Source organism: Podarcis raffonei, chromosome 10 (genome assembly GCF_027172205.1).
Source record: "Podarcis raffonei isolate rPodRaf1 chromosome 10, rPodRaf1.pri, whole genome shotgun sequence".
Classification (NCBI taxonomy): domain Eukaryota; kingdom Metazoa; phylum Chordata; class Lepidosauria; order Squamata; family Lacertidae; genus Podarcis; species Podarcis raffonei.
The window spans coordinates 50,891,596-50,907,361 of record NC_070611.1 but is presented as its reverse complement, the minus strand read 5'-3'; the positions used below and the strand labels follow the sequence as shown (position 1 = coordinate 50,907,361).

General features: G+C 43.4%; 1 protein-coding gene across 2 annotated transcripts in view; it reads right to left on the bottom strand.

Annotated features, from left to right (window-relative positions):
• SYN3 (synapsin III) overlaps positions 1-14,093 on the bottom strand; it is a 177,363-nt gene extending 163,270 nt beyond the window's left edge. The window contains exon 1 of one of the 2 annotated variants that reach the window (XM_053407333.1): positions 13,772-14,093. The gene's annotated coding sequence lies outside the window, so the exon portion shown is untranslated. The remainder of the gene's footprint in view (positions 1-13,771) is intronic. The other variant, XM_053407334.1, reaches the window with a different exon arrangement.
• Positions 14,094-15,766: the final 1,673 nt, after the last annotated feature.

The window sequence follows — 15,766 nt, the reverse complement described above, 5'->3', positions numbered from 1 at the left end:
ATAATGTGCCCCCCCTTTTTACCCTGGGGATAACTGAAGTCTTTCTTATAAATCCCCTGCGATTGTGAATATGCTGACCGAGGCCCCCTTTGGAATCGGGGGCCCGGGCCAAGTGGCCCATATGCCCCCCCCCGGTCTGGGCCTGTCCTGAGGTACCACTTTAGCTAATGGGGCCTCCCGCTGCTGCCGCGCCGACGCAGCACGATTTCTGTTCTCATCCTGAGGTAAAGTTCTTACCCTGAGGTACTACTTCCGGGTTAGCGGAGTCTGTAACCCGAAGTAGCACTGTACAACAAAAACCCCACACTCTCAAAGCTGTTATTAGTCCCTGGAGGGAAGCTTCCATTGGTGTTGAATGCCTGGAAATTTGATCAGAGAGTTACCAGGCACCAAGTCACATGCCCATTTTTAGGTGACAAAATTTATCATGACATCATTTCCGCCATGAGGATAGTTCACAGCCTTATCATGTACAGGCTCTTTCCATAGTCCTATTTAATTTGAAAATGGCTGTGCAAGAACATTAGACTTAGGTTGACAGGGTTGAAGTTCCAATCTTTGTTCAATACATGGTCTCAGGTTTGCCTGCCTCAGTTCTCCACCTGTAAATTGGGAACATGTACTCATCTCATGGTGGGGATGACTATGAAAAGCAAGTAAGACAAAAGAAAATTCGCCCCACGGTTTGAACATACTTAGTGGAATGAGCATTTTTTCTTTGAGCAGCTGTCCTCCAAGCTACATCAGAAACTGCTTGCAAAAAAGTCTCAATTTCAAAAGTGGTTTGCAGCACAGGAGAAATGGCAATCTGCAACATTCAAGTTAGAAGCTGCATAATTTTTTCACTGAGTAAAAAGATGTTGATAGCTGATCTGGAAATGCTATGATTTATGTCCTTTAATCTGTAAATCGCCACATGCTCACAATAAGACAGTATACATAAAAGTTTGGGGAAAACACACACACACACAAACAACTCTCTCTGCCCCAAGGAACTTACAATTTAAATTTTGAAAAGTGTGTGTGTGGCAAGGGGAGAGACAAGGAAGGATAAGAAGGAAGTGAAGGAAAAAACACAATAGAGAACAAGAAAAAGGGGAAAGTTGAAGGTAATGGGGAATGAATGGGAGCAAAGTTCCATTACAAGTACCTGGGGTTTGTTTTATTATAAGCTACAACTTTGCTGCCTAAACCAGTAAACAACCACTTCCCTCTTGTAGCCTTGCTAATAAAGATAAAGGGGAGAGGTCACAAAGGGGGCTGGACTGAGGAGACCATTGGTTGGAAGCCTTTAGCCATATTACAGAGCATTTAGCATTTGAATGAATACATTCACAATCCTACCAACAGCTATATCTTTCTTCAAATCCCTAGGGAAAAGTATACCCCTAATGAAATTAGCACACATATATTTGAGGTATTATATAGGCAGGTAGGATATTCACTTATGTAAGACAATAAAGCATTTTATTTTTCCACCTAGCTATCGCACCTTACATGGTGGAGGCCTCTGGAAACGGCCCTGGGTAGGGCATACAAGAGTACCCTGGACATAATTTCTCTAGGCCTGGTATCCATTTCTAACACAGCCCCCACCCTCCGCCTACCCAATAGTCTCTTGACATTTTTTGGCAAGTTTGGGGGTGGGGTGGAGGATTGATCAGTGCTCTTCAGCTCCCCCCCCTTTCTTGTTTAAGCTCCTTATGTTTCTGGCTGCCTGATATAGGTATTTACAGGCGTAAACCGCAGTATGGCATATATATATATATATCAATACATAATATTATAGACTTAAATATATGTTAAGAAATGCCCTTTAGGAATTCTTCCTTCTTCCTGGGATCTAATGCCATGAATTTTCTTCAGTGCGCAACGATGCTAGAGGCCTAGCTTATTTACTCACATACCTTCTGATGCCCATAAACCTATTCGCAGCCCCAGCTCACAGTTCCCTGGGATGTCAGTGTCACTGCTTATTATGGTGCTTATTCCTCTTTCCTGTTGCCAGTCAGCTCCCACACTGGGCCAATCCATCCCCTCTGCCTGCAGAAACCAAAGATCTGTGGAGCTTGTAGGGGACCCACATTTCTCAAGTCTCTCAGACTGCAAGGCCTACAGTTTCTTGTATTACCAGGCTGTTTTCCTGTACATATCTATGCAGAAAAAAGTACCACTGAGTTCAGTGGGGTTTACTCCCAGTTAAGTAGGTACTGGATTGCAGGCTTTCATTCTGTTCGGGCGCTACTTCTGACTGGCTCCAGCATATCTCACAAGCTCTGGACATTCCATACATATATCAGCTTGTTTGGGCCCTAAATTCTTCTGACAAAAGGGCCCTCCTCTGTGGCCTAGCTATGGTGGAGTCTTGGTTGGTGGGGAGGAGATCAAGGGTGTTCTCTGTGATCCCACCTAAATTGTGGAATTCTTTGCCTTGTGAGACTCCACTAGTGAATTTTCCGTACTTCAAAAAAACTTTTTTAGGCAGGCTTTTCTGGATAGGTATTAAATCTAATGCCTTCGTTTGTTGCATCTGTCTCTGTTTATATTGTATCTATTTTTTTAATATTGTGTTTTTGGAACATTATGATACTTTGTAATTGATTTTATGTGGCGCACAAGCACTAGAAGTGTGGGATATAAATATTTGTGTAAGTAGGTAGATAGATCCAAAATGCAGATATAGGAAAATGAATCTGCTTCAGTATCCTCAAGCATGGTCTACAATTTAGACCAAGGGCAGTGAATATTTTTCAGCCCAGGGTGACTTTCCTGGGGTCACATGCCAGTGGTGGGCAGGGTCGGAGCAAAAGGGGTGTTGGCTGGGTAGAGTTTCAAGAGACTTGGCTGTGTTCGGCCCCAAGCCTGAGGTTCCCTGCCCCTGGTTTAGTCATGGTTATGGGCCCCCTTGGGCCTCCTAGCTCAGGTAATTCCCACCCTCAGATAATCTGGGTCCTGTGTGAACAGCATTTTCTGTTGAGACGGATCCTGTGTGTGTTTTGCCACCAGCAAGTGGAGAAGAACAGAACAAACAGAAGTGAGAAATAATAAATGGAAACAGATATAAGCTTTGGCAGATGGGCACATGTCACTAGCTTTTCAGGAACCATTACTGAGAAACAAATAAAGTAATTATAATGCATAACATGGAATGGAGCTTGCAGGGAAGCAGCATGCATCACTGCCATTGAAAGGTTTGTCTAAATTATTAACACTGCAGAGGGTAAATCAGGTTATCCTTCATGGCAAATTGCGGGTGCGTGGGGGCTCCCCTCCATTCTCTTTACCTCATACAGAAGTCACACTGCTTCTTCTATTCAGAGGAATACCACATAGAGATTGTAACATTGTTCTTCAGTGCTACCTGCAAACCACATCAAGCCTCTTGAGGCATCTCTGTATTACAGCCTAAAACTGGCTTGAACGTCATCCATTCTTCCCTATATAATATTGGGAGTTGTAGTTTAATAAGAATTATAGGCTTGGTGCCCTCACAGAACTATTGTGCCAAAGGTGCCCTGTCAAGAATGAGTGACTTATACATTTTTGTTGCTCGATTAAGCAGCTATGGCCTGGTCTATACACTCAGCAGAAAAATGTGGTGGTACTATGCCAGGGTGTGCAGAGTGGGCTGTACCACTTTAGACTGCGGACCTGAGAGATTTCCCATGTTAAAAAAAAAAGCCATTCAGCATGTAAAAGAACAAAGCACCTAAAAGCACCCAAGGGAGACATTATTCTCCAGCCTGACCTTTGCTGTGCTACTTTTCTGCTCGTAGACAGTTTTATTTTTTTAATGTGGCAAAATAGAATAGATCATGAAACACTTTCAGAATTCTACCATTGCATTCCCACTTCATTCTTCTTATATGTGTGGCCAATAGTACTATAGAGGCTATTCCTGAGACAGTACTGAGACGTTGCACAATGCTTACTCCGTCTCCTCTCAAACAGCTGTACAGCAATCTCGTGGCCAACAGGACCTATACATTCTTGCCTTGTCTGACTGCTCTGCTCCCTTCCATTTTCCTCTTAACTGTTCTGCTTCTGGCTGTAGAAACCATAGAGAACATGCAGAGTTATGAAGTTCCATCAGCATGCCTCTGATTTACAGTACTCCTTTCCTGACACCTATCTCCTTTCTGTTTAGATTGAGTATCGCATTTTGCAGAGCAAAGCAAAAGCTGGACTGTAAAGTCATGGTAGCATGATCCTATCCTGGATTTACAACTGGGCTGCTAATTCTCTTCCTCTGTCTAGCGCAGGTGAGTAAATTTAAGAGGGAAGCAAGGGAGAGTTTATTGCATATGATAACACCTTTGTATCTTGTCCATAAGCAACATGCTACTCCTTTGCTAAGAGAGCTGCACTGACTGCTGATTTGCTGCTAGGCCAGGTTGAAGGCTCTTGTATTAATTTAAACAACTTGGGCCCAGAGTGCCTCATGGACAACTTCATTCCCTATGCTTCATCTGGATCACTGAGATCTTCTGATGGTGCAATTTTCTGTGGTCTCCAACATCCCCAAGGTTTAGTCAGCCTTTGTCAGAGACCAGCCCTGTAGTGAGGCATGTCCTGCACTGTGGAACTCCTTGCTGTTATTTTTATTGATTATAGGTTGGTAATTATTTCTTGTCAATGTTAAGAGTGATTTTTTTTGTTTAATTATTGTTTGCTCGTGGTTAATTTCATTGTGTACTATTATATTCTAATGGATTAATGAACATTACTTTATTTGATATAAGTTGTTTATTTTAAAGTTACGTTTTTATTATGACTTTTTTTGTACTGGATCAGATTGTTATATAAGATGTGTGATCTTTGTTGTTTCCTCAGCTTGTAAACGGCCTTGCCTGTAGTAATAGTTGTTGTAGTACAGCACCGTAGCCACATTTCAATAACATATCTTAAAGTTCTTGCCTCAAGATACTGAAAGCAAACTAATTGCAACCTCCTCCCACTGTCTCACAATGCTGTTGGTGGAAGACAATTTGACTCTTCACTATCCCAAAAACATTCGGCCACCACTGAGACATCCGACACAAAACTAAGCACCTAAAATTGGGTAGTGAACTACAACAATTTATTGAAAAAGAACTTTAAAATGATACGTGTCATCCTAAAACAATGTCCCTTTCTCAGTCACTTAAAACCACATACATATGCATGTATTTAAGTCTTAAATCTTATTATCATTATTTTCTACAAAAAAGATTTTTTTTTATCATGACAGGCATTGAACTTCATTTGTTCAGTTTTGTCTTAGGCTAGCATCAGTTCAATATGCAGACTTTCTTAGCAATAATTGCTTCCTGCTTGGAGTTGTAGCCGAAATGTGCACCTGAGATTTTTCAGTGAAGAGAGTTTAAACTCTGGAGACAGGAGCTTTGTGTGAGTTGAATTTTGTAATTGCAGGGAGCAACCTTTAAGCTTCAGAAATGTTCCACCTGAGAGAAAAGGTCAAGCTGCTTCCGGTTTTCATCAAAGTCACCAAAAATATTTTGTATTTTTGCATTGTTAGCATGGGGAAGACAATAATGATTGAGCCAAGTGGTAAAGCAGATTCAAAGGCTGCATTACGGTGAGGGTGGGGGGTGGGAAGGGAGTCCCTGCATAATTCTGCAATTAGAGGACTTTCAGAAAAACAAGTCATTTGTTAAATGAGCAGTTCAGTGCACAGCTATTAAATATTGACCTCATGCCAATGTCCATATGTTTATCATGGAAACAACTTGTACATATCATTTCTATGTAGATTAAGTAATGGATATCGCTGAGTGATCTATTATTCATAACACAGAGTAATCTAAACTAACCCATGATTTTCCATGGTGCTAGCAATATAAAGTCTTGTCGCTTACTATCATTTCTCTATTGCTACACAGGAAGGAAGATTACCAAAAGGAGTTACGGTATGAATTAGGCAAATTCTCCAGAAGATACAACAGCATAGTGTGCTACAGTAAGTCAGCTGCAGCCATACAGCTCAGCACAGCCACTGTAATAAACATGCCCAATACTATTCCCCATTAGTTAGCTCTACTAAACATAGCTAGAATAAAGAGCTCCACATAGACATAAGAGATTTCGGCAGCCTAAAAAGGTAAAGGTAAAGGTACCCCTGCCCGTACGGGCCAGTCTTGACAGACTCTGGGGTTGTGCGCCCATCTCACTCAAGAGGCCAGGGGCCAGCGCTGTCCGGAGACACTTCCGGGTCACGTGGCCAGCGTGACAAAGCTGCATCTGGCGAGCCAGCGCAGCACACAGAAACGCCGTTTACCTTCCCGCCAGTAAGCGGTCCCTATTTATCTACTTGCACCCGGGGGTGCTTTCGAACTGCTAGGTTGGCAGGCGCTGGGACTGAGCAGCGGGAGCGCACCCCGCCACGGGGATTCGAACCGCCGACCTTTCGATCGGCAAGCCCTAGGCGCTGAGGCTTTTACCCACACTGCCACCCGTGTCCCTACTGCCACCCGTGTCAGTACTGCAGCCTATGTCCCGGTTATAAAAGGGTGGCTTGGTGTGTGCTACCTGGGTGTAACACTGTAGTTTGCAATTTTGTCTAGGCGTTGCTATTAGCAGGTCCCACATCCTAAGCAAATTTTAGAATTAAGCTATTGGTCTAATTATGGATTACAAGTATAGCAATCCACAGTACTTTTTTCTGGGGGCATGCAGGGGTACGCATACTCCAGAACATTTTGTGAATCTAAGTTTGGCCTTATTGAGGGGCAATATTTCAATATGAGTAGGAAAATGAGAGTACCCCTAAACATTTTTTTAAAAAAAGCACTGGCTATCCATATAAGCCCAACTTTCCATCTAAGACACAGCTGAGAGGAGGCTATTGCTGCTCCTTCCCCCAGAGGTAGTGAACAGGTTTAGTCCTTGCTCTAATGGTGTCCTTTAGGAGACCAATCCTCTTTTTCTTCAGGGGTTCACAATTCTGTTCACTGTCTTCTCTGCAGAGAGTGTCTCATTGTCTTGTGGCAAGTCTAATAAGAAGAGCCCCAATCTTCCTCTCTGGCTTAGGACAGGGATCTCCCTTCCACAGCTCCACTGAACTACAGAGGGCTCATCACAGTGATGGAGAAGCTCTATGCCCCTGCCCATCTCCAGGCTAGAGAAGGAGGTCAGGGTGGCTATTTTGTACAGAAACAGCCTTTAGCCCCCAAACAAGTTCCTTCTCCTCTCTCCCAGCTGAGAATGTTTGGATCAAAGGAATGTTTAGCCCTTGTTTTGACCACCCTAGAACTCTTACTCCTGGAGCCATTGTAATACATCTGTTGTTGTCTATAACTGTTCTTTACCCTTCCTCTTTAATACTGTATGTTGAGATTTTTTTTCTAGTGCATGGATAGCTGGAATGATTATAGTAAGAGTGCAGGTTGGGGGAGGGGCAGAACCCATTCTCTGGATAATAACCAACATCTTAGTTCGTAAAATCTTGACTATAAATATGCAAATCTCTATTCAGGGATCAGCTACTATAAGCTCTCTTCTCTGATTGAGTCCTTAAGTCACTATTTTTTCCCAGCGGTTTCTAATGTGAAGGCTTACTGCGTATCAAAAATGAACATGACATAAAAGTCGGGTTGGAGTGGGACTTAATCTATACCATAAGGGAAACTGGGCTACCAAAGGATGATCCATGACTCCTTGCAAATAATGTATTTGTACACATTAGGAGAACACACACACACACACACACACACACACACACACACACACAGACAAGAATCTCTTCTGTTCAGTGTGTGTGTGTGTGAGAGAGAGGGAGTGTGCAGAGATGCAGAACTTCCTCAACCAGTCCTTGAGGAGTCAGGAAAACTAGCCCCTCTCCTTGTCTTTTTTTGTCTTTCACTCCTGAGGCTCTAAAGCAATAGAAGCATTTATATCAATAGGATCTCTGGGTAGAGTGTGAAAATAGCACTGACGTTGGATACTTCTCTCTTGGAGTTTGTGACAGGTAGTGCCTAAAAGAAGAGGAGAGTGTTTGGGGAGTAGGAAGAATAGACACAGGTGCTTCTCTATTTAGTCTTTGCTCTGCCTCCACTTGCATTGGGGAGACACTTGACCAGTGCTCTGCTCATGATGTGTGACCTGAGGGCATATTCCCTAGTCTGAGGATGGAGCTTCCCTTCATCCGTTCTCTTTCCTCTCTGTTAGTTCCCAGGCAGGGCAGCCTGTATGCAGAATGGTGCAGAAGATCCTATCTTTGCTCCCATAATATGAGGCAAGTGTGCGCAGTCAGCAGCTCCCTTCTCTCTCCTCTAGTCCAAAGGAGAATTCTTTTCAGTAGGCACAGGTAAGGGGCACACTGGCTGGCAGGTGAAAACATCATTGTGTGCAGACTCAGAGGCACCCTCTGAAGCAAGGTTGGGGCTGCCAATAATCGGCAGTATGTGTGGGATGCAAGCCTTGGTACAATACCTAAAATGGACACAGTTCTTAGAACAGCCTGCCCTCCTGCTGCCTCAGTTCATGATCTAACCAGTGCAGGGAAGCAACATTTCATTAATTAATCAATTCAGCAACCAGAGGGAGAGCTTGGTTGAAGAGCACCTGCTATTCATGTAGAATTTCCCAAGTTCAGTTCCTGGCATGGGGAATGGGAAGATTTCCTGTCTGAAACCCTGGAGAGCTGCTGCCAGACAGTGCTGACAGTACTGAGGTAGATGGACCAATGGCCTGACTCAGTATAAAGCAGAGCCCTATGTTCCTAACAAGAAAAGCAACCTCAAATTTCACCTGCACAATGCTAGTGGACGGGCAATGAGATTATATGTCCTGAGGAGTGCTTGGCATTTTGCCCCAGTTTCCAAATCAAAATGTTAATGCCAAGGATGGCACAAACAATGGATTCAACCAACCAGGGAGAAAGGCTGTAACTGCATCCCATTCCCTGTCTCCTATTGCAGCTGTGTTCCTGAGAATAGACACCTAATAAGCTTTATTAGTGCACTTTTCAAGGGGGAAAGCAGCAGTTCAGTTTTACTAATAACCCTGAAGAGCCTCTGCCAGTCAGTGTAGACAGTACTGACCTAGATGAACCAATTTTCTGACTCAATAGAAGGCAGCTTCCTATTCTTATGTACTAAAAAATCAAAGCAATGGTTACGACAGCTGTATTAAAAGAGCCTCCAGCCTTTTGCAGTATATATAACATAAATGTGTTTGCTGTTGTTAACTGTCATTATTGCTGCTATTATTTGCACCCATTTAAGTAGCAAAAAGCCAGACATCTTCTGCAAGGAGCTTATGTTCTATCTAGAATTTGTCATGAGGGAGATAACAGAGGATGTGGAGAAAGAGAAAAAGAAAGCGGGGTAAACTGGGGAAGAAAATGTGCTATTACTTAGATAAGGAAAACATTGCTTCATTCCAGGAATTGTACCTTCTTCATTCATGTACTTCAGGAATGAAGCAATATTGTGCTGCCTGTCATTTGAGTGTAAATACAAGGCCTTACATTTTGTAAAGCCTCCCTGTTACGAGTGGTAGAATATGGTCCCAATCCTATTTATTCAGAAGTAGACTCGGCTGTGTTCAATTGGACTTCCAAGGATGTACGCATAGGCTTGCTGCTTCAGTTAATTCGATTTCAATATGCCTAAATTGCATTTGCAATGAGTGTGTATAACTTTTTGTTACCTGCCTCAAGCTCTTGCAATTAGGCACAGCTAATTAGGTCACACTTCTGTCTCTAACTGTTACACCTGCCAAGCAGAAAATGTGGCTGGGGGAAATGGGTTTCCAGCTGTTGACCCTTGCAAAGCAACTGTTGCTTTAACACCCCGCAGGGCCCATTCTCTGGCCCTGTCTCCCACCAACAGGGAGGTACTTGCTATAACCCAGCTAGGATTGAGAGAGGAGCTGGGAAGGGACAGGAGGAGCCTATACCAGAGGCAGTTTTAGGGTAGCCCAACCACTCAGCTGTACTGGGTGCTCACACCACAATAATAATGTAGAACAGAGTGCAAGAGATGGGGGGCACTAAATTTTTGTGTCCCAATGAAAGCTGAGAACCTAAAGTCTGCCATTGCTATGTGGGCAGAGAGCCATTATTTCTGAATAATATCTTGCTCACTACCTAGGAGTTATTCAATGGGAAGCCCCATTGATCACAAACTGACTCCAGAAAATTAGCAGAGAGGGTTTTGCTCTGGATGCTCATTTTCCAAAAATGAGAGCCTTAGCCTCTCACCAGCCACCTGTCCCACTTATAGCCAGTCCAGGTTGTGACACTGCCTAATAGCATCCTCCTCCTCCTTAGTCTCAGCATTGCCCTTGTAGAACTCAGCAGGGGAAAGGATGGGGACAAAACTAGAGTTAGTTGGCTCTGCCTGTCATTAGTTTCGGCTCTAGTTACTGTTTGGGCTCCCTGCCAGTCACAATAGGCACCAGCCACCAGTAGAGTTTGGGTGGTACTTTTTTCCTTTCACAAGTAAGATGTATAAGAGTGATAGCAAGTGCAGGGTTTCTGTTGGAATGCTGTGTGCATGTGCAAGCCACCATAACTCTGCGTAAGCCCATGAAATCCACATCACTTGAACTGCGATAAATATTTAGAAATGCAAGCCTTACTAAATTACCACCTAGAATGACTACACGGTATAGCTAGACCAGCAGCTGCCAGAAATAAATCCTGGTGTTAGTCATTCACACTTTCTCCCCCATGCTATGGAATCTGATTACACAGAGCACTTAGCATTGATTTCTGCTTGCCAAGACACAAAGCCCGGGCTTGCCTGCCCCCTACTCATTACCATCTCTCACCACAGAGGAGAGATTCTCAATCTATATCACACTGAGGCTTTCCAAAATGAGCACAACAGTGTTCAAGTCCTTCCACTAAGCCTGCTTTCTTTTGGTAATGTAGGAGTGATAAATTCTATATAATAACATGTTTGAAAGAGAAGTGAACAGCTAAACCCTCTGCTTAAAAGACAGGAAGCCTATAGAAATGCACAATGAATGTAAAAGGTTTCTGTTTTCTTTAAAAAACAATCTTTAGGACTCCCCCATCCCCAGGTTCTATAACAATATAGTGCTTGGGAATCTTTATGCGAAGCTTAACTTGTAAACAGAGGCGCTGAGATCCACGTCCTACACTCATGTAAAGTTTAGGCATGGATGGGAAATGGGTTGCTATCATGCCTTCTAGAGTGCAAAGCACAGCTTCCAAGTGGGTTTTAGGCTTGTGTGTTGCCATCTGACCAACAATATAACATGTTATGCATCTGTATATATAGATCATAGAATAATAGAATTGTAGAGTTGGAAGGGGCTGCATGGGACACCCCCTGCAATGCAGGAATCTCAACTAAAGCATCCATGACAGATGGACCACCCAACCTCTGCTAAAAAACCTCCAAGGGAGGAGAGCCAAACCTCTTGAGGGAGTCCATTCGTTCCACTGTCGAGGAGATCTTACTGTCAGAAAGTTCTTCCTGATGTTCCATGCAATCATCAAAAAGAAGGGACAATGTCTGAGTGACAGGGTGAGACATGCCAATCTTTTTCAGGGCCATATATGCTAATCTCCAACATCTCTCTCCCTTTCCCCCCTTCTTTTAGGAACTGTGTGCATTGTCTGTGCATACAGATGCATTGCATGCTATATTGCAGGTACAGTGGGAGTATGGAAGCATTTGTGCTTCCCCACCAAAACTATGCAGGGGTTGCAACTCCCACTATCCCTGGCCATTGGCCAAGCTTATTTGTATCATTAGCTTATTTGAGATCCAGGATGGATATAAGGGCAAATCTGAGACCATACCTGTTGAATTAGCCAAAAATCCATGCATCCCACTGTTTCCAACGATGGCCAGCTGAATGTCTTTGGGAAGCTCACAAGTGGAGTGTGGAGGCAACAGCCTTACCATGTTTGCTGGTCTGCAGGATCTGGTATTCAGAAGCATGTTGCTTGTGAGGGTGGAAGTTGCATTTAGTTTCTGTGGCTGATAGCTCTTAATGGACCTAGCCGGTGTCCAGTTTCTCTAATCTTTTTTTCAAAAGCTTACAGAACTAATGGCTATCACCATTGTTTGCAGCATTGAAGTTTGCAAGCTAAGGTAAGTTTCTTCTATATGTCCCAGACCTACTGCTAATCAATACTACTACTACTTCTATGGGTCACCCAGTAATAATTTATTAAATTTGTATACTGACCTATACCCACAGGTCTCAGGACAGTTCACAACATAAAACCACATTATAAGAACACAAAATACATGATAAAAACAACTCAATAATCCCCCTCCTTCCCATGTAGTATTGTAAGGTGACAACTTTTCCCAGATCTTCTTATGCTCTTTCCGTGCCAAGTGCATAGTTTCTCCTAGGTGTGGCAGGAGAATCATCCCATACACAGGCCTATATACAAGGGGAATAGAGCTGCTCTGTTGCTGAAAAAAGCACCTTGCATCAATGTTTAAATCATGCGATTTTTCTAGGGTGACTATGCATTCTCCTGAGAGGACCACCCTCTATCTGAAGGGCTGTCTGATCCAACTCTGCTTTAGAGATTAAAAACCAAAAGAAGGGAGAGCAGAAGCAGCTTTGAACCTGCCCACCAGCACGGGTCACCTGGTCCCAGCCTTCCCCACTATGGTCAGTTGTCTTGCGATCCTATGTAACTATGTGAATTATTTCTAAATTCCTCTATTTCTCCCCTGTGATGTGCCATCAGGTGCCCTGTGCCTCTCTATATGCTGTGTGATATCTGTGAAGGTTGCAGGCACATGCGTAAGGTTCAGGGTGCTACAGGTAGGCTCTTGCCAATGCCACAATATAGTTGTTGATCTTCAAGTTGCCATAGAACTCTTTTTTTGCTGCAACTGACTGATGGCTACAGACACCCTCTTCAGGATTTTGCCTCAACACTGGAAGACAGCACTTGTAAGGAATAAACATTGCCTTTGGTCTTGTCACATGCAAATCTGTACTCATCCTAAGCACATGCCACATACTAGGATGTAAGGCTCCAATCCTGTGCACACTTTCTCGGGAGTGTGAATAGAATGGGAACAAACATGCATAGGCTTGTATTCTGTATCCATTTGAAACCCATTGGACTGACGTCTGAGTACATATGCTTAGGATGTGGGCAGAAAGAGTTGATTCATGATTTTAAGATACCTACAACTTCAGAAAGGTGGTTTTTTGGGAGGGGAAAACACTTGCTTCTCTTGCTCCTTTTCTGGTCCTCCTCTCTTTTCAGTCCCTCTCAGTTTCTTTCTTTAAACCACTTCCCTTTACCCCCTTTTCTTAATTTATTCTATGCCTCTGCTTATACAGTCATGCCTCCAGAGGGAGGTTTGTCTCACACTTCAGATGGAAGCCATTCGAGATTTTAAAGATGCGTACCACTTTAAAAAGAATAATTACAATACTACCGGGTGCCTTCTGATTCCATTAGCCCCCAAGGGCTGGTCTGTCTGTCCTTTCTTAATTGGTTTTTGTTCCTTTGATTTTACAGACACAAATGCAACGTGCCACTGATTATGTAGCGTATGGAATGCACAATGGAAACAGCTATTTGTACGACAGCTATTCGGTTACAGATATTGACAGCGGGTGCATGCAGACAAAAGACACAAAAGCAGTGCAAGCCTACATGCCAGCTGCATGCGTTAGGCTTCCACACGCCCATGGTTCCCTCCCCCATAAATCGGAAAATACGTCCTTAGGTAAGGAGAATTCTTACACACAAGGTCTGCATTGTGCTGCTTAATCCTCTGGACAATCCAGATCCGCACTTGAATCTTACCTTCTGGCCAGTCTCTTAATCCAATGGCTCCCCTGGATCCAATCCTTTCCCCTTAACCCACACACGGAACTGCTTCTCTTTCACATTCACAGCATACAAGCAGGGTTTGCTGTCACCCAGTTCTACCGCAGCCTTACCGCCCGATTGGCTTGAATCAGGCAGTAAATTAAATCAAGCCCCTCCTTATACTTCAGTTATCATGGGAGCATAATGAATTATTTAGTAAAACTACTGGTGGGCAGGCTTGGATATCACACAGCCCTGCTGGAGAGGGGAGGAGAAGGCTTTTCCCGAAAGGCTGCTGCATTGAAGTAGCACCCAGAGACAGATTCAGTGACTCACCCTATCAGCATCCTAGGCAGAGATGCAGAGAGAGAGGAGAGGATTTGGTTTGAGGGCAGAATTATCTATCTGTAACCTTTCCTTCCCTGCCAGCACCAAACCTTCATTAGAGATTGTTTCAGAGGAGACCAAATAATGCTTGGGGCTAGGAGACAGGAAATGTTCCCTTCCACATTTGCCATTGGTACTGGCTCAAAATAATATGGGTCAGTTCTAGGTTTGGGGCTGTGTGTATTCTGCAGTTTTCACAGCTGTGAGCACTGAAATCAGCATTCAAAGTCTCTGCTTTCCTTTAAAAACAAATCCAAACATTTTATGGAATGGGGAGGGGGAAGGGGAGGGAAACAGACAATTTTTGTAAGTAAAGAAATGAACACCCAAAATATAACATCTGGAGCTTGACAGGAAAGATACACAGTCATTACATTTCTGTAGCGGGACTTAGTTTGGAATTGAGTTACACAGCACCAACAAGTTTCTAGCTTCTACAATTGAGGGTGTGACATTAAACGTGTGATCGTATTTAACTTGTTTCCCCTGCTAAATAACAGATATGTGAGTGTGTGTGTGTGTGTGTGTGTGTGTGTGAGAGAGAGAGAGAGAGAGAGAGAGAGAGAGAGAGAGAGAGAGAATTATGATTAGGACTGTGGTGCATACAAAACAAAGTACTTTTCTCTTATGGCACATTGTTAAAACTGTGGAGTTTTCTCCCATATGCTATAGTGTTGGCCCCCAATGTGACTGTGTCTAATTCTCTTTAAAAGATAATTAGACACATTCACAGAGGATGAAGCTATCCAGCGGCAGACTTTGGGCTCTCAAATTTCAGTGGTGCCCTGTATGACGCTAAAATTTGGCACCCCCTGCCTCTTGTCTCCATTCTACAGCATTGTTGTGGCACCCCCTGCAGCACAGCACCTAACCAGTTGTGCTACCCTAAAACCACCTCTGGGCTACCACTGGCTACTAGCTGTGGATGGATAAGGTTTAACTCCACTGTCAGAGGAAATATGCCCCCGAATGACAGTTGTTGGGAGCCATATATGACAAAGCTGCTGCTGCACTCAGGTCTTGCTTGTGGGATTCTTTTTTTTAAGATAAGATAAGATAAATTTATTGTCATTGTCCATATATACACAGTATACACAACAACGAAAATCAAACACCCACCCAAAGACCGGGTTCACATACACATTTGCACGTATCTCCAACATTCTCATCCTATTCAGACATAATCTATAAAACATAACATAATCCAGAATATAACATAACCTATTTAAAGGCATAACATAACCTAAAACCTATCTCATTCCTTCCTACTTCCTGCTTGCTATTTCTTGCAACTGGCCCTAAGATCATTATTTAGTGCAATCAGAGCTCTTGGATAGAAACTATTCAGAAGGCGTGTGGTTCGTGTTTTCATTGTCCTATATCTTCTGCCCGAAGGCAACAGTTCAAAGAAGTTGTGAGCAGGATGGGTGGGATCTCTCAGGATATTGTGTGACTTCTTCAAAGTGCGAGACGTGAAGATCTCATCCAGGGTTGGTAGTTGGAGCCCAATAACATTCTGGGCAATTTTAATTATTCTCTGTAAAGCTTTTTTATCCGTTTCAGAGCTGCTCCCATACCACGATAATACACTATAGGTTAAGA